At 44.1% G+C, this 24,733-nt stretch overlaps 1 long non-coding RNA gene across 1 annotated transcript; it reads left to right on the top strand.

Annotated features, from left to right (window-relative positions):
- The first annotated feature begins 11,103 nt into the window (after positions 1–11,103).
- Positions 11,104–24,091, top strand: LOC310840808. Its single transcript, XR_014562159.1, has 3 exons — positions 11,104–11,171; positions 21,210–21,270; positions 23,554–24,091. It is a non-coding gene; the product is annotated as an uncharacterized lncRNA (long non-coding RNA).
- Positions 24,092–24,733: the final 642 nt, after the last annotated feature.

Below are 24,733 nucleotides of genomic sequence, written 5' to 3'. Positions count from 1 at the left end.
GCTGCCTTCTCTATACCACATCATCTGAGACACTTTTTTCTACTTATAGCATTTGAGCCAAGCTTGGGGGGGGGGGCAGTGTCTTAACCAAGGGAATGAGAGGAGGTCAGGTGGAGGAGGGATCAGTTCCCCTCACTCACACTCCCCTTTTGGTATAAAATCCAAGCATGAATGAAGTAGACATGCGAACACTATATGTGATTCATCCTTGGAAGGCTCGTATTTATGCCATAAACAGGCAGAAGGAGGAATACTGTATTTGTATAAGCTTCACTTACAAAATTCACAAGCAAAACTTGAGATGTTCCCCCATAATTTCCTCCCACCCGAACAAAAGAATGGAAAGAAGTTAACCAATGGGTTGATCATTTTCTGATCTGAATGATGATTAAAATGCCCAACATATATAGGAATCAAGAGGAAGCCTTTGTCTAACTACTCTGTAAGTGGCCAGAAAAATGAAGCTGTTAAACGAACTGGGATAAAACAGTTGGATAAAAAATAGTAAGAAACACATGTACATAAAGAGGCGGTTAGAATGGAGGAGAAAGTTGATTCAGTTTCCATTTAAAAGCAAACTCGCTTTAGACTTAAAGAAACCAAAGGCAAACTGAAACCCAACCATCCTTGGAAATTTCCACTTCTCTGAATATTGCAGCGTAGTTCTCCAGCTAAACAACATGTAGAAAACTGCATATACTGGGGTAAGGTGTGAATAAAAATGCAAAGATTGGTGGAAACAAGATGCCCAAAATATATTCTATTAGGGGAAATTGCTCCCCCCCCCCAAAAAAAAAGTGTACATTTTGCAAAATTGCAACTGAATATAAACATATTAGGGACGCGGGTGGCGCTGTGGTCTAAACCACAGAGCCTCGGGCTTGCCGATCAGAAGGTTGGTGGTTCGAATCCTCGCGACGGGGTGAGCTCCCATTGCTTGGTCCCTGCTCCTACCAACCTAGCAGTTTGAAAGCACGTCAAAGTGCAAGTAGATAAATAGGTACTGCTCCGGCAGAAGGTAACCAGCGTTTCAGTGCGCTGCTCTGGTTCACCAGAAGCAGCTTAGTCATGTTGGCCACATGACACGGAAGCTGTATGCCGGCTCCCTTGGCCAACAAAGCGAGATGAGTGCCGCAGCCCCAGAGTCGGCCACGACTGGACCTAACGGTCAGGGGTCACTTTACCTTTTTACATTGATTATTGCTTTCATTTTATGTTAGCAGAATTTTTGTACTAAAATGCTGAGAACATTTTTTAAGATTCTGAACTCGCGGGGAAACATGATGAACTGAATTTAAGGTTGGGGGGGAAATAAGAGAAATTGACAGATCCGCCCTTCCTTTGGAGGTGCATGGTCTCTTGTACCTTCTGGGTCCCATGGAAAGTTTACACCAGCCATGGCCAGAAATGTTTGGCACTGTCCTGGAGAATGCCCCTGATTCAGAAGATCGATGTGGCATGGACTCTCTGTGTTACTGCCCCGCTTCCCATCCCACCACTTAAAGCTACAGCCACCAGAATTGCTTCCTGGCAGCATCCATGTGGCTTCTGCAATGTGTAAGCCCATCCACGGTCAGAAGGTTTTAATCACTTGAGCAAGCGTTTGGGTTTGGGCAAGCCATGCTTAACATCCAGTGTTAGCCTGGGTGTCGACAAATCATTCCAAATGAATTGACACCACATGGGAAACCAACACAGAACAATTTATACAGCTCACTTGGAGAGAAGATGCTGTTCTTGTGTACAGAGCTATTATTTAGTATCTCTGTCCCTTGTCTTTCCCCCCACTCCACTTATTTCTATTCTTCTTATTTTCAACTTCTGGTCTCACGTCCCGTTCAATTTTACAGCTCGGAGTCCACAAACAAAAAGATGGTTGTTCTGGACATACTGGAGACATTCCTGTTCTCTTCAGTACAGTATATAAAAAAAGGACTCCCTTGAAGCGATTCATTCACTATCCCTGTCAGAGGATGTCTGGCTGCTGGCACAGATTAATAAGGGCACAGCAAAATATATGAAGGGCAGAAAAATGGGTTGCAGGATTTAAAAGACCAAAAAACCACACACCCTTTCCTTAATGAGACACATTAGAGCTGTTGTCATGACTTTTTTTACAGATGGGGCTGCCTGTAAGAGACCCACAAAATGCCTATGCCGTTTGTACAAAGTATTGATATTAATTTTATTGTTCTCAGAATCCAACCAAAGTCAAACACATTTAAGTTTCTTTGATCTCAGCTGGGGGATGTTAAAATCCCATCTTAACTCTAGTTTCCTAGAGGTGAGTTCTAGGCCTCATATACCGGTAATTTGCTAGCTCCTATGAGGTCACTGGTCACATAATCAAGGTTTTGAGAATGACTAAGTATTTGTCTACATATTATTATTTCTGTAGATCAATGGGCAGGTTACATACGCTTCAGGTTACAGGCTCCACTAACCCAGAAATAATACCTCGGGTTAAGAACTTTGCTTCAGGATGAGAACAGATATTGGGCGGTGGTGGCGCAACAGCAGCAGGAGAGGCCCCATTAGCTAAAGTGGTGCTTCAGGTTAAGAACAGTTTCAGGTTAAGAACGGACCTCCAGAACAAATTAAGTACATAACCAGAGGTACCACTGTATATAGAACTGAAGGCTATGTGCCGTCACATGGGCGTAGCCAGAATTTATGCTGGACTTTTGTTTGGGGTGGCAGAACAACCGAGTACCTGCAACACAATTGGTCAGTTAGTTAAGTATTTTTATTGTTCTGCTTGACACACACACACCCATGTATGGGATTCTGGATGAACACTCTAATGGTCAATCTGCCACTGGAATCGCATGCAAATCATCCCTTATGAAATTTAAATGCTTTCTCAGAATGTACTGCAATTTCCACCCTGCCCATAAGTAACCCTAGAGCTAATTTCCTCCCCCAAACTGGTGCCCCCCAGAACTACAACTGCCATCATCTCCAGGCAGCATGGGCAATGGACAGGCTATGTGGTTCAAAATATCTGGAGCGCCCCAGGTCAGGGACACCTGCTCCGAAGGTATGAACAACGTTGCCTTAAAAGCAACTATTTTCTTTTCAACGAAAACACAATAGTCGCTTTAAACCAAAGATTCATGCACAATTTACTACAGCTGAAAAATTGACTGAATCCGCCAGGCAATGCTAAAAGGCCCCTCTTGTTAAAAGGCCCCTCCGATTTCCTCTTTTCTATGAGAGGCAGCATTGCTTGTCATAAGCCATTCTTAGGCTGGTTAAAAATAGATGCTTCTGCCCTATGAACCTTTGAAACCTCCTATCCCCCCCAAACCCCACCGGTTTCTCTTTTGATTAGTCGAAGAGGAAACAGAATATCCAGGAGGAATGTACATCAAAGCGGACACTCTAAATGATGCAGAAATGCATAAAACAACAAACAAGGCCAGCGGGAAAGGGAGAGATGCTATAAGCGGGCATGTCTTCATATTACACCGAAGGTCAGCTTGCCGAAGATTCAGGAGGTGATCTCAGCAAAGCCAAAGCAGAGTTTAATGCTTTTGCTGGAATTTGGAGAGGTAGGGAGGTAGATGTGCATTACACTCCTTTGAAATAATGGCACTGTGCCTATTTTCTTCTTGGGGTGATGATGATAATGATTAACATTTCTATACTGCCTTTCAGTATGCTTAGGTAGCTTGTGGGCTTTGGTGCAACAACAACAAAACACCAATTTATTACTTATACCCTGCCCATCTGGTCAGGCCTCCCCAGCCACTCTGGGCAGCTCCCAACAGAATATTAAAAACAGCCTAAACAGGGCTGCCTTCAGATGTCTTCTAAAAGTCAAATAGTAGGCTTCAGGTGGGACTACACATGAGTAGGGACTAAACAACTGATGAGCAGGAAGAGGGTCTACACCAGTGTTTCCCAACCTTGGGCCTCCAGTTGTTTTTGGACTACAACTCCCATCATCCCTAGCTAGCAAGACCAGTGGTCAGGGATGATGGGAATTGTAGTTCAAAAACAGCTGGAGGCCCAAGGTTGGGAAACACTGGTCTACACAACCCTTCTGATCACTGATTTCCAACTGGAAATGCCCACTCCACCATTTTAAGTTGTTTCTCCACTGGAGCCCTTGAATGAAGGAAATTGTCTCCATTGATCTTTTGTTGTTGTTGTTTAGTCGTTTAGTCGTGTCTGACTCTTCGTGACCCCACGGACCAGATCACGTCAGGCACTTCTGTCTTCCACTGCCTCCCGCAGTTTCCTCAAACTCATGCTGGTAGCTTCCAGAACACTATCCAACCATCTCGTCCTCTGTCGTCCCCTTCTCCTTGTGCCCTCCATCTTTCCCAACATCAGGGTCTTTTCCAGGGAGTCTTCTCTTCTCATGAGGTTGCCAAAGCATTGGAGCCTCAGCTTCAGGATCTGTCCTTCCAGTGAGCACTCAGGGCTGATTTCCTTAAGAATGGAGAGGTTTGACCTTCTTGCAGTCCATGGGACTCTCAAAAGTCTCCTCCAGCACCATAATTCAAACGCATCAATTCTTCAGCGATCAGCCTTCCTTATGGTCCAGCTCTCACTTCCATACATCACTACTGGGAAAACCATAGCTTTTACTATACGGACCTTTGTTGGCAAGGTGATGACTGTATACTATAGTTTTATATTATTTCTAGTTTGTGGTCCATCCTCTGTGGAGAAAAACGCCCCCCTATCCTTACAAAAAATAACCACAATATTGTGACGGTGTGTGCAAGCTGTACATTTCAAGCACATCTTCCCCACCACCACCAAAGAATCCTGTGAACTGTAGTTCACCCCGTACAGAGCTACAATTCCTAGTGCCCTTAACAAACGTCAATTCCCAGGATTCTGTGGCAGAAGCCATGTCCTTCAAATTTATGGTGTGTCTCTTTTTTCTTTAATATAGCAAGGAAATGGAAAGACCCTAATCTATGCTAAGACATTCATCATTTAATCAGGGCCACAGCGCAGACACTGACACGCTTTGGAAAAGGGTTTGGTAAGCAAATGGCATCCTCTTTGTTGTAGTTTAAGCACTCTAGGGCAAAGCTAAAACACTACAATGGTTGCCCGGACAATGACTTCAAAACTTATTCTAGTATTTAATGCTGTTAAGTCCCACGGAACCTAGGACTAGCCCCTGGCTGACTTAAAGAGGGTTTTCTAGAACCAATATGGTCACCTTTCACAGCATGAGATGATGAATACAATGCCATACATTCTTGCCCTGTGATGCATTGTGCGTGAGCGCCAGACTCGAAATAGCCTATAGACACAACTTCACATATTGATAACAAACAATCTTCAAATGGGAAAGGAAGACAGGCTTTATTTTGCCACATCCTTGGGATGACTCCTTGACTGAGAAACAGGATGCTCTGCATGCGATTCTGGCAGGGAGGGCTATGACTCAGTGATAGCCAAACCTGGCCCTCCAGCTGTTTGGGGACTACAACTCCCATCATTCCCTAGCTAACAGGACCAGTGGTGAGGGATGATGGGAATTGTAGTCCCAAAACAGCTGGAGAGCCAAGTATGGCCATCACTGGGCTATGTTCTCCAATCCCTGCATCTACCTCTTTTCCAAGTGCTGCTAGGTGAAAAAAAGGAGTAGCGACATCATCATCATCATCATTAATCTGTGGAATTTCCATGCTCTGAAATAGGCATAGTATGATTCAATTACTTTCAGGAGGTTTACAAGAACATTGGAAAAAAACGTCCTGCTCCTCATATAAATATTTCTATCATGGTAAGACAGATTCGCATTCAACAGTCCCATCTGTTCTCCAAGTGTCGAGAAGCATGAGCAGACAGAGACCATTGTTATGTCAATGAAGGAAGATGGCAGCAGGGTTGTGTGTGTTTTTTTAAAAAAAAAATTAAACGCAGAATGCCTTTGAATGAATGGTACAGCACTAATTCTAAGAGAGAGCTATTCATCTTGAAACTGTTCATTGCTATGGGGTGGGGGGACCACCTGAAACTCCTGAATAGGCATAATGAAAGCTTAGCCAACTCTTCCTCATTTCCTCTGTTGAAGAGGATAAAAAAAAATGATAATTTAAAACCCAATATTTCAATTTAAGATTTTCATTCAGAGTTTAAGAAATGAGATGCAAAGGTTTGTTGCTCCATTCATCCGAGCATCCTCATTCTGTTTTTTCAATCTCTCTCACTCTTGCGATTCTGCTCAGTGTGTTTTTCCTTCATTTCCTCTAATCATCTTTGATTCCTCATGCTTTCTCTGCGTCAGTCGCCATCTATTCCATGGCGTTAAGTTCGATCTCTCCCTTATATGCACTGTCTAAGATTTTGTTCTGCTTTCAGAATGCCTCATTAGATTATGCCGGTGTGTTCCTGAATACCCATTCCTTCGCTGTGTGAAACTCTTCGCTGAGAAGGTACAGGTGGGGTTTTTAACATCCTTATAATTAAAAATAGCAGGGGGCATAAATAGCTCCAAAGACAATGAGAATTCATAGGCAGGGCCACCCAAATACATTATGGGGAACGTTTGAGGGAATGTTCTTTCATATGTGGCAGACTTGTAAAAGGGCAAAAGGGTACATTGGGAAATGATCCATAACAAAGTGAAAAAAATGTTTAAAAGTACTTTCAGATAATTCAGACTGAAATTCCCAGGTGTCAAAAAAAGGTTAGTTATGTATGCCACTACTGCAGCCCATGTTTTGTTAGCCCAAAATTGGAAAACAAGTGAGGTCCCAACTAAAGAAGAGTAGCAACTTAAGTTGACAGAATATGCGCAGCTTGCAGACTTAACATATACTGTAGAATAAGAGAACAAGAAGAACATATGTTTAGAGAATATTAGAAAATGTTTATTGAATGTATGAGAAATAACTGTGTTTATTAAAATACGGGTTAAAATACGATTTAAAATGCAGCCTCATTTTAATAGTAGCCCATAAATCAAAACCATAAGGGGAGGGAAACATAAGGGTCAGACTGAGTCCAAACCAAAGGACAGGCAGAACAGCTTTGTCTTGCAGGCCCTGTGGAAAGATGTCAAGTCCTGCAGGGCCCTAGTCTCTTGTGACAGAGTGTTCCACCAAGTCGGGGCCAGTACCGAAAAGGCCCTGGCCCTAGTTGGGACCAATCTAACCACCTTGCAGCTTGGGACCGCCAAAGTGTTGTTTTTTGTGGACCTTAAGGTCCTCCGCGGGGCATACCAGGAGAGGCAGTCCCGTAGGTATGAGGGTCCTAGGCCGCATAGGGCTTTAAAGGTCAAAACCAGCACCTTAAACCTGAGTCAGTGCAGCTGGTAAAGCACTGGATGAATGTGATCCCGTGGCAAGGACCCCGTAAGGAGCCTCGCTGCGGCATGCTGCACCCGCTGGAGTTTCTGGGTCAGCTTCAAGGGCAGCGCCGCTTAGAGCGAGTTACAGTAATCAAGCCTGGAGGTGACCGTCGCATGGATCACTGTGTACCACCCAGAACCGAGTTATCATCACCTCGTCCGGTGTCAGCGATGCAGGTTAAGGTAAAGGTAAAGGTACCCCTGCCCGTACGGGCCAGTCTTGCCAGACTCTGGGGTTGTGCGCCCATCTCACTCAAAAGGCCAGGGGCCAGCGCTGTCCGAAGACACTTCCGGGTCACGTGGCCAGTGTGACATCGCTGCTCTGGCGAGCCAGAGCTGCACACGGAAACGCCGTTTACCTTCCCGCCAGTAAGCGGTCCCTATTTATCTACTTGCACCCGAGGGTGCTTTCGAATTGCTAGGTTGGCAGGCGCTGGGACCGAGCAACGGGAGCGCACCCCGCCGCGGGGATTCGAACCGCCGACCTTTCGATCGGAAAGCCCTAGGCGCTGAGGCTTTTACCCACAGCGCCACCCGCATCCCATTGCGATGCAGGTTACCTTATTGAAAAGCCCGGCAAGCGCTCGGCGTCTTGCCTCTTAATCTGTGTGAGAGAGAGATTCAGAGGCGCTGGTGTTTTCAAAGTGGATTAAGCCCTTCCAAATCTAATAGGTTTCCAATGAGCTGAGCTGGTGCTGCAACAGCTGCTCTAATTTGAGGATAAAAGAATGCAGGCTTTTGTGGCGAGGGATCCGCTATTGATCAGCCACAAGGTTAGGAGACCAGGAGGGGAGGGCAGTTCTCCCTCTTTTGAAGTAGGGTGTGTGTGTGTGTGTTTTCAGGCTCATTATCTAGCAACAACAACAAAGGCCATTCCCATCGTACAAGCTGCTCTCTGCAGGATTGCACTTGTTGAAGGTTAATAGCATGCATGCAGTCATCCAAATTCAGAGCCCTCCACCATTTCTTGCAACGGGCTTCATTGTGGGCTCACAAAACAGAACAGATGGGTGTCCAAAACTTCTGCCGATGGGATGGACCCCTTGGCCCACCATCTGAGTCCTACCTCGTCCAAAGCCTTGTGCCCATTAGCATATCAAATGCACAGATTCCTCAGCACGTGCTTCCAATAAATATTCTGGAAGGAGGTGGGAAGGAAGAGACAGATTTGAATTGCAAACAGAAGGGTCTAAACAAGGTTGATGAACTCTTGCAACCACCCCAGCTACAATGTAGGCTTAGGCACATTCAAAGAGAACCAGCTGATCTAGCTATTGACTCCTTCCGCCTTCCACAGGCCAACTGAATCCTGAAATTCCAAAATATGAAATAAAAACATTGGTCATAAGAGTTGCTAAGGTGGCCAGCAATGGGACAGGGTCGGGGGAGAAGTAATTAGATTAGTTTGTGTGCCGTTATCAGCCATTTGATTTGCAGAAATTAAGCAAACGTAGCTTTTCCTTCTCACTCATCTTCGCTGCAGGAGCAGCTTCAGATTCGGAATGGATGTGAGGTTGCTGGGGGAAGACAGAGGAATAAGTCTATATAAGATAGATGGAACGGAAGGAAGGAAGGAAGGAAGGGCAGCGATGAAATTAGCTGCCATTCTAGGATATATGAGGGGGATTCTCCTAACGAACTCTGTCAGCAGAAGTCCTGTGCAAGGAGGGATTGTTCCATCTGGCAAGTTGATATGCTTGCGCAGAACATTTGTAATGGTGCAACACTAAATTGCAACCTAAATTTCACACCCAGGCTGGCGGAAGAAGATATAAGCTTGGTGTAGCTGCATGTACCACCCCCGCAATAAGCTACAAATTTTAGCTTGACAAAATCCTGCAAGCTGAACAAAGGTGTAATATTCAGTGTTTTCCTTCTAGAAAAAAAGGTTCCGGTACTCACCATTAAGTTGTTAAAGTAAGTGCCACACTTTTAACCAGTGCTTTTCTTCTAGAAAAATAAAAAAGCAGCCGGCGCTGAGTACCCCCCAGAAAAAAAGCACTGGTAAAATTAGAGTTTAGCATCTTATTTGGGGCAGTGAATAAGAAATTGTATGTTTATTTGGTGAGACTCAATGCAGTGGTACCTCAGGTTACATACACTTCAGGTTACATATGCTTCGGGTTACAGACTCCGCTAACCCAGAAATAGTGCTTCAGGTTAAGAACATTGCTTCAGGATGAGAACAGAAATCGTGCTCCAGCAGCGCGGCAGCAGCAGGAGGCCCCATTAGCTAAAGTAGTGCTTCACGTTAAGAACAGTTTCAGCTTAAGAATGGGCCTCCAGAACGAATTAAGTACTTAACCCGAGGTACCACTGTACTTTCTAATCTCATGGTGTTATGGTGCTGCTGTGTTTGTTGCAACAACTTCCAGGTTTCATTTCCAGCATTTTTTTAAATTTAAAGTTTGGTGTATTTTAAATTTGAACAAAAACAAGAGAGGAGAATAAACAAGATGGATCACACAATAGGGATAACAAAATTTAAGGAACTTTCCTCATCCCACTTCCATCTGAAGCACTTTTTCACTGAAGTAACTGTGACACTCTTCACAGGCACTGCTGGGTATTTCATCAATTCCGTAGTATTTCAAGTCAAAGATTTCAATTTCAAGTATTTCAACTCAAAGATGGTCTGGATTGGGTCAGAAGCATCATTGAGAGGATCAAGTCCAAGAAATGTCAGCTCAGTATAGTGCAGTCATGTGCATGTTTAGTCGCAAGTAATAAGAATATTTTTATTATTATTATTTATACCCTGCCCATCCTGCTGGGTTTCCCCAGCCACTCTGGGCAGCTTATAAGCAAATCCCATTGTTTTCAGTGGAATTATCTTAAATGCAAGTCTGGTAGGAGTTGCATATATTGAAAGCTCCATTCAAATGTAAATATAGCATAATGACAGCAGCTTAAAATGTGAAAATGCATAAAGTATCTAGCTTTTAATGATACATTATCCTACTTGCAATCTGCTACCTATGTCACAAAATAATTTTATTGCTGTCTTGCAGCAGCCAAGACAAGGGTGACCACACTCTGAGTAATTTTCATATTAGTCCTAGCAAGCAAATATTCCAGTTTTAGTTAACTAGACCCCCTGTTTCTTATCCACTAATAAGCAGAGGGGAAAAACTATTCCACACATTTTCCAGAAATGGACTAGCAGGACATATAGTGCAGAATATTTTTGGTTACCTCCTCACCACAAATGCAATGGCTTGTGTTGCAAATCATGTTACTATATCAAATATAGCAGGAGCCATTTGTCAAAATCTTAACCAAGTTCAAAATTTTCTCCCAGCAGACTCTGGCTGGGGCCAGTGAATTGACTACCACATCCCACCCACCAAGAAGGATGTCAGAAATAGCTTCTTAACCATCCATGTTTTCATCAGCAGAATCAGGATTCAGTATGACCTTAACATATTGAAGAACTGGGCTCAAACTAACAAAATGAGGGACAGATGTAAGCTTCTGCACTTTGACAGGAATAACCAATTGCACAAATATAGAATGGGGGATACCTGGTTTGCTAATAGTACCTGTGAAAAGGATCATGGGGTCTCAGTAGTCCATAAGCTTAACATGAGTCCACAGTGTGGTGTAGCAGCAAAAAAAAGCTAATGCTATTCTAGGCTGCATCAACAGAAGTATAATGTCCAGGTCAAGGGAAGTAATAGTCCCACTCTACCTATTCTGTCTTGGTGAGACCACACCTGGAATACTGTGTGCAGTTCTGGGCATCACAATCTAAGAAGAATGTTGACAAGCTGAAATGTGTGCAGAGGAAGGCAACCTAGATGAATACGGGTCTGGAAACCAATTCTTATAAGGCAGTTATGAGGTATGTTTATCCTGGAGAAGAGGAGAATGAGAGGAAATATGATAGCCACCTTCAATATCTAAAGGACCGTCACATGGGAGATGGAGCAAGCTTGTTTTCTTCTGCTCTAGAGGGTAGGACCCGAAACAATGGATTCAAATTACAGTGGTACCTCTGGTTAAGTACTTAATTCGTTCCGGGGGTCCGTTCTTAACCTGAAACTGTTCTTAACCTGAAGCACCACTTCAGCTAATGGGGCCTCCTGCTGCCGCTGCGCCGCTGGAGCATGATTTCTGTTCTCATCCTGAAGCAAAGTTCATAACCCGAGGTACTATTTCTGGGTTAGCGGAGTCTGTAACCTGAAGCATCTGTAACCTGAGGTGTATGTAACCTGAGGTACCACTGTACAAGAAAGGAGATCCTGACTGAACATCAGGAAGAACTTGTTGATGATAAGAACGGTTCAGCTGTGGAACCGGCTCCCTCAGAAGGTGGTGGACTCTCCTTCCTTGGAGGTTTTTAAGCAGCGGTTGGATGGCCATCTGTCATGGATGCTTTAGTTGAGATTCCTGCATTGCAGGGGTTGGACTTGATAACTCATGAGGTCCCTAACAACTCTACAATTCTATGATAGTATGTTTGTGTGGCTAATTCTTCAATCCGAGTTCAGGAGTTTGGGATTATTCTGTTATGCAGATCAAGAGTACAATACTTTTTTAGAAAAAAATATTTTATTTGCTGTGTACAGGTACGGCACTGATATCCATTGTAGGTAAGTAATGCAAAGGACCATACAGAGGTAAACAATGCAAAAAATGGTAATCCAACACCTATAAGCAGAAAATAACTAGTAACAAATATGAAAAATGACCAGATTTGACAATTACAGAAACACTGTATTTGTTGTCATCTTTTTCTGTTAGTCACAGTCCCAAAGAACAGAAAAGTCTTGCAGCCCAAGTAATTCTTCAGCTAGAGTAAATTTTATCACTGAGAACCAGGCTGCTGTTTTAGTATTTGCCGATAAAGATAAATCCCTCTCTTCAACTATATCTCACAGACAATTTTCATTTCAATTTGGCAGCTGTCAGCTTAGTACCAATAAAATAACTTCTGGAGAAACCATGTAATTGGCTCAAATGAAGCCAATTTCTGGGATCCAGCAATCAGTTTGGAGGAGTGTGACTGAAATCGCTCATATAAGCATATCCTTGGGAGCCTAACCTCTGGCATATGCATTAATTTAAGCTAGTAGCCAGCACAAATAGGCTCCCTTTTCTTCTGGAGGCATTTTAGTCCAAGTTCTTAATACAACTGAAGGTGTGATACCCGCGAGTCTCCAAAATAGCGTTTAGCATTTTATTCCCGAAGCACTTCCTCATCCGTTTCTCCCTGGAACCCCAAAACTACAGCTTTTTTCCTACAGCAGCTTTTCCTAACCTTGGAACCCAAAATTTTGGACCACAAGTCCCATCCGACCAGTGGCTATGCTAGCTATGTTTTTGGCCTCAGCACAGAGCAATTACAAATGCTGTGTTTTTAATTTCCTAGATCTCCTTTATTGCAACAAATATTTTCTATATATCCACCTAGTACTTTACAGTTATGGGGACTTGTTTGTGGTTCAGGATGCAAAGGCACAGCCATCTTAGAATATGTTAAAGGGTTCGTCTATGTCAGATTTTATGCGGTGATTTCCTTTGAGGAGTCAGATTCCTCACCCCACTCTATGCCTATTCTTATGCTCATGGTTTGCAAAGCTTCTCTTCTCATTAGTGACAAGTGTTTCAACTGTTTGATTCAGCACCAAAACATAGTGATCTCTACTACCTCTCTGCTGGGCACATAAAAGAATATTGTTACTACCTTGCCCACCGCTGAAAAAGACACGTTTTGTGCAATCAATAACTAATGGGAAACAGAGCTGGATTTTATGCACAACGTGTTAAAGAAATTCAGTTACGAGCTCTGTGATGCCCATTGCAAGTACCATTCAGCACGTCCTGTTTGAATATACCAAACTGTAGGCGACATTTTTGACATCTTGTGCTATTTGAAAAAAGAAGACGTCTCTCAAACTCTACTCCCTTGTGAGAGTTTTGCCACAGCAATAAGAAAAGGACCTGCCATCCTCATATGAGGCAGGGGGTGCATTTGTCATGTTTTAGGCTCTACAGTTTAGAGTAAACTGTTTAAATAAATAAATAAATAGTACCCTGCCCATCTGGCTGGCCCATTTGGCCGGCTCACAACAGAATATTAAAAACATGATAAGACATCAAATATTAAAAACATCCCTAAACATGGCTGCCTTCAGATGTCTTCTAAAAGTTGTTCATTCAGATAGTTGTTCATTTCCTTGACATCTGATGGGAGGGTGTTCCACACGGTGGGCGCCACTACCGAGAAGACCCTCTGCCTGGTTCCCTGTAACCTCACTTCTTGCAGGGAGGGAACCGCCAGAAGGCCCTTGGAGCTGGACCTCAGTGTCCGGGCTGAGCAATGGGGGTGGAGACGCTCCTTCAGGTATACTGGGCCAAGGCCATTGAGGGCTTTAAAGGTCAGCACCAACACTTTGAATTGTACTTGAAAATGTACTGAGAGCCAATGTAGGTCTTTCAGGACTGGTGTTATATGATTTCGGTGGCCACTCCTAGTCTAGCTGCTGCATTCTGGATTAGTTGAAGTTTCCGAGTCACCTTCAAAGGTAGCCCCACGTAGAGTGCATTGCAGTAGTCCAAGCGGGAGATAACCAGAGCATGCACCACTCTGGCAAGACAGTCTGCAGGCAGGTTGGGTCTCAGACTGCATGCCAGAAGGAGCTGGTAGACAGCTGCCCTGGACACAGAATTGACCTGCGCCTCCATAGACAGCTGTGAGTCCAAAATGACTCCCAGGCTGCACACCTCATCCTTCAGGGGCACAGCTACCCCATTCAGGACCAGGGAGTTCTCCACACCTGCCCACCCCCTGTCCTCCAAAAACAGTACTTCTGTCTTGTCAGGATTCAACCTCAATCTGTTAGCTACCATCCATCCTCCAACCGCCTCCAGGCACTCACAAAGGACCTTCACCACCTTCACTGGTTCTGATTTAAAAGAGAAGTAGAGCTGGGTATCAACTGCATACTGATGAACACCCAGCCCAAACCCCCTGATGATCTCTCCTATTTGGCACATCCCTTTCCTTCCTGCTATAGCTTCTACAATTCATTTGACTTTCTAATTATGGATACTGATTTCCCCATTTGTTCAATATGCAGTTAAGGGGAGTGGGGACCACCAGTTAAATCCCTTCCAATTAGTTCCTCCCCACAAGTGCAAGGTGGCAGCGGCGGCAACGATGGAGGCCAAATTCCCATCCCGCGCAGGCGATGAAAACTTTTGCCGGAGTTCAATCACACTTGGTAATTACAGAAATTAGCTTTCAAGTTTAGATCACTCGGCTGTGCAAATGGGCTCCTCGGGTGGAATGTGCTGCTCTGAAATGCACGTCAGTCAACCATGAAGCTGGATAAAGCACTATCATTATATTTGACACCGTCACATTCATTCGAGTGAAGGGGATCAGTTTCAGCAGAAGAGCAAGATAAAAGTGGCCCCGGGGCACTTAGGGGAGGCCTCTTGAACTAAAAAGGAAGCCTTGCTCATCATGTTCCTCATGAAAGCACACCTTGACATACAGTAGCTTTAACTCCTTGTAAAGGGATTAGATGCATGGCTGGCATTTACCTCTCCGCTAGGATCTTCATCACAGGCAGAAAATCCTAACTGTGCCTGTTTGGTGTTTGCCTCTCGTAATAAAGGCCCCCGGGCCCTGCCAGGGGCAAAAAAAAACATGGCAGCCTCATCCAATTCAGAACATAAGAGTCTCGATCCAGAATCCTGTTCTCACAAAAGCCAACCAAATGCCCATGTGGACCCCAGACCCGCCAAGTGCCCCTATTTTCCAGGACAGTTCCAGATTGGGATGACCTTTCCCTTTTTCATCTTTAGTTTTTAGGATAAGCCAGCACCCTCTCACAAGTCAGGCAAAAGAAAAACCCTCTGTCCAACTTGCGGTTGCTATTTAAGATTCCACTTTCCCACTCCCAGGTCATAGGAACATTTAGCATCTTCAGAGAATGAAGAGTTGTGTCAGGGAACTGCCATCGGAGCCAGAGGCGGAGGGAAGGCTCCAGAGGGATGCCGGAGAGGGTCCCAGTAGGGAGAGAGGCAGCCCATCTGCTGGGGAAGGAAATCAGCGTAACACCAGTGGAGAAGGGGGGCAGATGGGGGAATCGGAGAGGAGGCTCCAGGACTTTTCACCAGAGACCAGCGGGGAGAGCACGGGTCCTCCGCTGCCCACACCCTCCCGGCGCATAAGACTTCCGCGCAGGGAGAGTAGGAGGAGACTTGGCGTCAAAGAACTTCTTTGCTGGAAGAAGTTCAAGAAACGCCCACTGACGGATTCTGCCAGCGACTGAGACAGCCACGAAGTGAAGGGCTGTCCAGACAGAAAGGGTTCAACCAGGTAACCTAGCCAGGAGTGGCGGCAACCTAAATCTGGCCCTGTATATTGTTAGCAATCACATACAGGGCTCGAACTATTGAGCCAAGGTAGGGGAAGGATTTAATGAAATCTACAAGCCCCACTTCCTGATTTTCCCCTCTCCCGTTTTAGCCAAATCTGCCCCACAGGGCTAGTCCAAGATACTTTGCTTCCTGAAAAAGTGTCCCTTCACCACGAACCAATTAGAGTATGGCATCCCAGGCCCTCCAACTGCCCCAATTTTCCAGGGACAGTCCTGAATTTACAGAAGCCACCCCAGTTTCTGGTTTGATCCCGGAATGTCTTGCTTTTCCATGGGATGTCCCTATTTTCATTGGAGAAATGTTGGAAGGTGTGGAGTTATGCAACCCCCCACCCCCCCGAGCCAAGGAGATTTAGAATACATCTGAAGGCAGATCTGTATAGAAAAGCTTTTTAATGTTTAACATTTTACAGTATTATGTTTTTATATATGCTGGAAGCCGCCCAGAGTGGCTGGGGCAACCCAGTCAGTTGGGTGGAGAATTATTATGATCATTATTACTGTTATTGAATGGAACATCCCTATTTTCATGGGAGAAATGTTGGAGAAATTACCGTATTTTTCGTCCTATAGGGACGCACCTTGTTTTTTTGGGGGGGGAAATGAATAAAAAAAATTATTCCCCGCCCCAGCCGCGGCTGCCACCCCAAGCCTTGCGCACACCTGCCCGAAGCACGGGGCACCCTCCGGAGGGCTCCCCGTGCTTCGGGCAGCAGGCTGCCGCCCCAAGCCTTGCACGCTCGGCAGGACCTCCCGCCGGGCGCACAAGGCTTGCGGACACTCGCCGGGGCTGCAGGCTGCTGCCCGCAAGCCTTGTGAGCCTGCGGGAACTCCCGCCAGGCTTGCAAGGCTTGCGGATAGCTTCCTGAAGCCTGGAGAGCGAGAGGGGTCGGTGTGCGCACCGATGCCTCTCGCTCTCCAGGCTTCAGCGAAAGCCTGCATTTGCCCCATAGGACGCACACACATTTCCCCTTCATTTTTGGAGGGGAAAAAGTGCGTCCTATGGGGCGAAAAATACGGTAAGCAGGAAACCTCAGCACAAGAGCACTCTCCCTCCTGAAACCAGAAACTGGTATTCAGATTCATTATGGCCTCCGACTGTGCAGACAGAGCATTGATAGCCTTGTTCCCCATAAAGTGTGTTCTCCTTCATGGAGAGCATGGATTGCGGTGGGGTCTTGCAAGACATCCCACTGTTGCTGGGCGGGTAAAGGTAGTTGGCCACCATTGCGACTGGGCTCCACTTTGTCGTTGGGGAGAATTTGATGTTGCCATTTTATGATTGACAGCCAAGAAGTTTTATATTCCCTGCGCGCAGCGTTGAGCTTCCTCTTTTCGCTGTGCGCATTGGTTTATCCACCCATCCTCCCTATATTTAGGATTGTTTGCTTTGGCCTTGCTATGCCTGTCATGGGGTCGTCTGCTTTTGGGGCAGGGGCCCGGTAGGAATTTTGTCCATTTGGCTGATTGGCTGGGGCCATTTGGTTTTTGTCTACTGCATAGAAAATCGTCACAACTTGTAAGGTTGCAGTTAGGCATTGTTTTTAGAAAATTGGTTGGTGGAGGGTATGGATTGGCTGTGCCTGCCCCTCCAATGCTACTGCTGCTAGGGATTCCATTAAAGGAATACAGGGGCTCACCATGCTTTTGTCCGATCTTTTGTCCTGTCAAGGGGCTAGGGCCACGCAAGAGCCCCTGGGAGCATTTGGGAAGAGGTGAGGGCATGGTTCCCAGCTCCATCTTTCTCCCCAAAATGTTTTCACTTTCTTTTTTTATATAAATATTTATTAAGGTTTTTTGTGAAAGAAAAACATAAGTAATAAACAACATTGCTTATATCATAACAAAATTTCATAACTTGTTTAGACTTCCTCGCGTCTCCTGCTCCCACTTACATTGTTGAAAAGTTTTTTCAAGCAGATTATCATCTTGTTTACAAACTTATATCCACTCATTTAAATATAGTCTAATAGTTCTCCCAAAGGGTTTGTCTTTTCCTTGATCTCACTTATCATCAAATTCCAGTCTAATTTAGTGGTGGCCAATTATTTATGATCAAGCATCCTTCTTAACATTCAATCAAATTACAATATTTTTGTAAATAAATCTTAAATTTCTTCCAATCTTCTTCAATCCTTTCTTCTCCCAGGTCTCGGATTCTGCCAGTCATCTCCGCCAGTTGCATATAGTCTATCAGCTGCATCTGCCACTCTTCCAGTGTGGGTAGATCTTGAGTTTTCCAATTCTTGGCAATGAGTATCCTTGCTGCCGTTGTTGCGTACATAACAAATGTTCGGTCCTTCTTTAACACCTTCTGGCCGACAATACCCAGGAGGAAGGCCTCTGGTTTCTTAGTGAAGGTATACTTAAATACCTTTTTCAACTCGTTGTATATCATTTCCCAGAAGGCCTTCACTTTAGGGCAAGTCCACCAGAGGTGAAAGAATGTTCCTTCATTTCCTTTACATTTCCAGCATTTATTATCAGACGAATGGTATATTTTGGCAAGTTTAACTGGGGTCATGTACCATCTGTATATCAAAAATGTTTTCACTTTCTGACTTTCGCGGGCGTGCGAATGTCAGTCTGTCCCCGGGCGGAGACAGATAGTTGCAACCAATGCCTAAGCAACCATTCACATTTTTTTGTATTTTAATAAAGTTGTGGCCAAAATTATGCCAAAAACCTTAAACAAAAAATCTGTGTGAATTGTGTTTTATTGGGGTGGCTTGGGGACCTTGACACGCAAATTTGTCTATTGCTGCTTACCTCCATTCTCTGGCACAGCCCCATACCTCCAGGAACCTGAGTCAACTTGATACCATATGAAGAAAAAAAAGAAAAACAGTCTAATATGTCTGAAGTTATCATGATATTCACAGAGCTAGGTTACAGCTATAACCCAAATGACTCACAGAACCTGCAAAGGAAATTACACATTTCCCTAGTGCACAGAAGAATGCCTTGGCTTTTTTATGGCACCTGATCTTCAGAGTGCAGACTTTCTGTCTCTCTCTCTCATAAGTCTGAGCTTGATTCCTTTCACATCCTGAACCTCTACGACATCTCTGATTTGGGAACAAGAAAACCTTGGGTGAACCTTTTGCATTCAAAATACTGCAGCATGCCATATTGGCTGATGACCCATGCAACCTGTTCTAACATCTAAATCTCCTTAATATGAGCGTTATCTACCTAAAGAAGAGGAAGACATGCAAGACCTGAAGGGGAGAGAGACTGGAAGCTGAGACATACTTTGAACATATAAATTGAATGGACATCGTAGCCTGGAATACTGGTTTTGAGGGGTTCAGGCCAATTTCCTGATTGCCAAAGCTCATATTGACCTGGTTTGTAACATTAATTTACAGCTGCGTCATAAGAATCGAGCGTCATTTCCATGAGTATGCGACTACAGCAGCAAGAATGTTAAACTCCCCAAAAATGGAAAGAGGAAGAAGTCCCAGCAAAAGAGGAATGGATACAAAAACTTATGGAATATGCAGAAATGGCGAAACTTACTGGAAAAATGTGAAATCAAGACAAACTTTTTATAAAAGAATGGAAATGGTTTATTGAATATTTACAAATAAACTGTAAACAGATCAGAACATTGGCAGGATTATTGTAAAAAGCTGCAGTTTTAAATATTTAAAGTAGATGAATAAATGAGTAAATTAAGTTAATTAGGATATGCAGAAAATATTAAAAATAAATTTAAGGAACCACAGAAAGAGGAGGAAGGAAGTCGAGTTCTAAAATGTTAAAATGATTGTAAAATTATTGAAATGTATAAAATGGAAAATCATAAATATAATAATAATAATAATAATAATAATAATAGCATCTCATTAGCCAATGTTATGAAATATGATCCACTGAGGCTCTCAAGTTCACATTAGGATAAATGAAATTTGAGGCACTTCAAATACGGGAAAGGGCTACAGGCAGAATGAGTGTAAGGGCCTTCTGAAATTAAAATGCCCATTACTTACCTGGTCTAGGGTACAATTAAAATCTATGCATTAGCCACTTGCCCTCCAGGTGAAACTGGATGGCAACTCCCATTCTACCAGCCATCCTGTGGCTGATGAGAGTTAAGTCCAGCAATATCTCCAGGGCACCTTGCTGGCTATCCCATCCTAAACTGGTTTCAGACTGCAGCCCCAAATTCTCTTTCATAACCACGCCCGATTTCACTTCTGGACTTGTCTTAGGAATGTGGCCTCAGATCTGTGCCCAAATGGCAACCTATTGTTATCGTTTGCTAGTCAAAAACCAGTCAAGTTTGGCGGCAGAGGAGCCAACTCCTAGAGGCCGAGGTCTCTTTGGACCCCCAATGAAGTATTTGAAGGGGCTGTCGGGATCTCCGCTCGGCCAAGCTGATAAAGCTCATTTTCCTCCGGCTGAGCCTTCGGAATAGCCTCCAACGATAATTAATGACCTGAGCCTTTGATGAGGCCTCAGGCACATTCCCATCCAGTAAAGAATCCAGCAGCATGCGGAAGTGATGAGATTTATGGTTACATGGCTAAAGAGTTTTATTTCTCGCTACGCAGACAGCAAAGAAAAATACATCCTCTCTCTATGAAAGCAGAGAGTAACTGAACAACAAAGGAACAGGAAACCACTAACGTCATATCCGTCTCCCATCTCCCATGAGACTTCCAACAGCTTGGAAGGTCTCTGGAATGTAAACAGAGTCTTGTGACTCTAAAGCACTGCTCAGTGGCAAACAGAAACTAAGAGGGGCTGCCCCACCCCCAATTTGATGGACATTGCCATTCAAATGGTGTGTGTGCACCATGTCTTGTGACCGATTATATGGGGTAGGGCTTACCTGGGATCCCCCAATATTTTATTCCAGTTGGAACCCCTGTTTGGCAAGCAGAGGAGAGAGAAAGGTACAAACTCCCAGTTTTTCCTCTATTCACCCCATTGTCTTCCTTTGCCACCCCCAATATCGCCATCTGCCATTGCCTCAAGGGACTACTGCTTTGCCCTATATCTCCTTCCTCCCAACCAAGACAGCATCCCCATCCCTCCCGGTCCAAAAGTTGAGCTGAGGAGGCAGGGAATTGAAGCTCACCCATTGGTGATTCCTGTTACTAATGGAAGAAGCAAGGTTCTGCCCTTGACAGTACCCTACGTGCAACCTCAGCCTTATAAAACGCAGTGGGCGCCAGGCAGCTCCGTGTTGAGTTTGATTTCTTGGTCACGCCAGAGTGTGACAAGAAGTTGGCAAAATGGGACCAGATTAATCAGTTACCAAGATTAACACTAATGGCCATTAGAAGCAACACAACTGATATCAGAGTGTTATGTTATGTTATGTTATGTTTTATGTTATGTTATGTTATGTTATGTTATGTTATGTTATGTTATGTTATGTTATGTTAGTGTGTTTTGTGTGTACTGTCATGATAGTGTGTTTGAATAGGGACCCATAGCATTACTGCTGTCATTATCTCTCTCACACACCCCAGATGAGTCAGAAAGTAGAATTCCTGCAATCCCAACGAGGTTTACTCAGAAGTTTTACTGCAGGTAAGTGTGCTTAGAAGAGCTAGTTGCACATTGACAACCACTGTTTGCTTATTTATTCACATTCATGCTAAACCCTAAGTCCCCATTTCAATTTTTAGTTGGCAGTTTAAATGACGCCTGTAGCAGTCATAATTTAGCAACCCTGCACTCAATTTTTAATGTCCCTGGAAATGTCAGATATATGGCAGTATCTCACTTGGCATCTATTCTGTACGGCTTCACTGATTTCACATTAAACCCAGGTTTTAGTGGTTGCAGAGAGAATTGTACTTCTTTTGCTTTTACATAGAATCATAGAATTGTGGAGTTGGAAGGGATCAAGCGATCATGCAGGGATCGAACCTGCAACCTTGGCATTATCAGCACCATGCTGTAACCAACCAAGCTACCAGTGACTCTCTGCATTTTGGGGGGAAGACAACCAAACTGTCTGTGACAAACTTGGCTTGCTATGTGCAGCATCTTCAGGCTGCATCGGAAGTTATAATTACAATGTTGAGGGAATGTTCTTTCATATGTGGTGGACCTGTAAAAGGGTAAAAGAGTATTGGGAAATAATCCATAATGAATTGAAAAAAATGTTTAAAAGCACTTTTTGGGGGGAAACCCAGACTCCTTTCTGTTGGGGATAATTCAGATGGAAATTCCCAGGTGTCAAAAAAGGTTATTTATGTAAGCCATTACTGCGGCCCGTGTTTTGTTAGCCCAAAAATGGAAAATGAGCAAGGTCCCAACTAAAGAAGAATGACAACTTAAACCAGGCTTCCTCAAACTTGGCCCTCCAGATGTTTTGAGACTACAATTCCCATCATCCCTGACCAGTGGTCCTGCTAGCCAGGGATCATGGGAGTTGTAGGCCAAAAACATCTAGAGGGCCAAGTTTGAGGAAGCCTGACTCAAACTGATGAAATATGTGCAACTTGCGGACCTAACATATAGAATAAGAGAACAAGAAGAACATACGTTTAGAGAAGACTGGAAAATGTTTATTGAATATATGGAGGAAATTGCATATACTTGAAAATGCTGGCAGCATTAAGATAAATTCAACAGCGTAAATAAGTTTTGATGGATGTAATAATGGAATACTGAATGGTTTAGTTTTTGTAAAATATGCAGGGATTTATGATATGCAAAATAAACCACGGAATGATAAGAAAGGAAGTCCTTGATATTTCAATGATGTTTAAATTAGTATTCAAAATTGTAAAACAGAAACCATTTCCTAGAAGGCAGAATTTCAAAAGCTGCCACTTCTCTTGATTGCACTACAATCATGGGATGTTAATCCGATGGAGGGCCGGAGAAGACCTTTAAAAGCTCTTTTATAGAGACAATCTGGAATTTGAAGCTTCTCCGTTCGGCAGGATGATGAACGAGCCTTTCCTGGACCTTTTTGCCATCAAGCAATTTAAGGTGCAAGAACTGGCAACCGCAATAGAATCCACTTGTTTGAAAGGTAATAAGAACAGGAAAGAATTCATAGAAAGTCTAGCAGGTCAGATACCCTTTTCCTGGGAAGTTCAACCCACTTAACCCTGCATAGTATAAACCTGCATGAAATCCAAAGCTGTCAGCAAAACGAGTGATGTCTACAATCTACCAGGCTCATGCTGCCCTCAATTCCTCCAGTGCTGAAATGAACCTATTTCCTGGGCGAACTATGAAGGATGCTTACTAATGCCAGCAATGTCCCAGCAGTGCTTAGAACCAGAACAAGAAAGATGAGCAGATAAGTAGAACATTAACAGTGATCCGAAAGCTGCCGGTTGTAATAAACCTTGGGCGCTGATGGGTTACCTCTGCCCTTTGGCACACAGGCATAATCTCTGACTGATCTTTACAGAATGGGATCTGATGGGCCAGAGGTCTTATAGACCACGGAAAACTTGCTGAGCAGCAATGAGATCCTCATTTAGTTCATCCAAGCTAAAACCAACTGAGGTCAGGAGGAACATGGTAGAAATTCACCTGCGACAAAATGCATGTGGACACAGAGGATTACTTTTTTGGCCAGGTTATGCCATCCTGTTTCTACTCCTCACTGGTTTCCCAGCGCCACTGCCTCCTGGCTCTCAGTGGTCAGTTGACATTCTGTGCTTACACAGGGACTGTCACCTGGTGAATGACTTTACTATGGTTTATACGTCTGGTTTAGGAAACGTGTGTAGCCATCTCCATGTCTTGGACTCCAACTCCCATCAGCCCCAACCCACGTTCCTGTAGTAATCTAATAGAGGTTACCGGACCATAGACAACCGAAGTTAGGCTATCCCTGTCCAGATAGGAGTTCAGCTGGGCCATAAGCCATAGTGGATGGAAGGTACTCTGCACCACTGAGGCCACCTGAACCTTCAAGAGACAGCAATTGATCTAGAAGGACCCCCAAGCTAAGTACCCACTCTTTAGAGGAAGCATAACCCCATGAAGAGCAGGCAACTTCCCATCCACCTGATCTAGGGAACCACTCACTAACTGTGCATCCAAGATGTCTTAAGGACTACCTGATCCCTTATATCTCAGCCAATCCCTGAGATTTTTTGAGGGAATCTCTGTTGCTCAGATCCACAGCTTTCAGAAGCCACACATTCATTGTAGTGGACCAAAAGCCTGTTGAACTGTCTCCCAATGGAGATTAGACAAGCACTCTCCTTGTGCTGAACTTCAAGGGCTATGACTTTCTTCTTCCGGTAGGCATGTTAAGGTGGCATTTGGTTTTATGATGAATTTGTACTGTTTCATTGTTCCATTTTCTGTGAATTGCTTTTGCGTGCACCACTTAGAAATGTGAACGATTAACTGGCATATAAAGATCTTAAATGAATACATGGTTATAATTATTATAAAATAAGGAGTGTATTACTTTATAATGTCACACGTTACAAGAACGTCACACTTTACAGGGTTTTAAAAAATTATAACACTGCCACGCATTACCAGAGATCACAGGGCATTCGTTTTTCTGTCCATTTCCCCTTTTCATCGTCATCACAAACTCATGGGAGTTGGTGACTGGGGCTACATCAGCACCATAGATTTAATGAACTCTTAAACCACTTTTAAATACCATGGCTTCCTCCTCCCCCGAGAATCCTGGGAAGTGTGGTTTGTTAAAGGTGCTGAGGGCTGTTAGGAGACACCCCCCCCCCCGCAGAGCTACAATTCTCAGAATGGTTTCACAATCAATCCCTCTTTGAATGGAATTAAACTACACTTCCCATGATTCTTTTGGAGGATGCCATGATTTGTTAGAGTGGTATAATAGAGATTTAAAGGTATGGTATGGATGTGGCCTGGAGGGGACACGGGTGGCGCTGTGGTCTAAACCACAGAGTCTAGGGCTTGCCGATCAGACGGTTGGCAGTTCGATTCCCCGCGACGGGGTGAGCTCCTGTTGTTTGGTCCCAGCTCCTGCCCACCTAGCAGTTTGAAAGCACGTCAAAGTGCAAGTAGATAAATAGGT

The sequence above is a fragment of the Podarcis gaigeae genome (assembly GCF_964106915.1).
Source record: "Podarcis gaigeae genome assembly, chromosome: 3".
Taxonomy (NCBI): domain Eukaryota; kingdom Metazoa; phylum Chordata; class Lepidosauria; order Squamata; family Lacertidae; genus Podarcis; species Podarcis gaigeae.
This window is presented reverse-complemented; position numbering and strand designations above follow the sequence as displayed.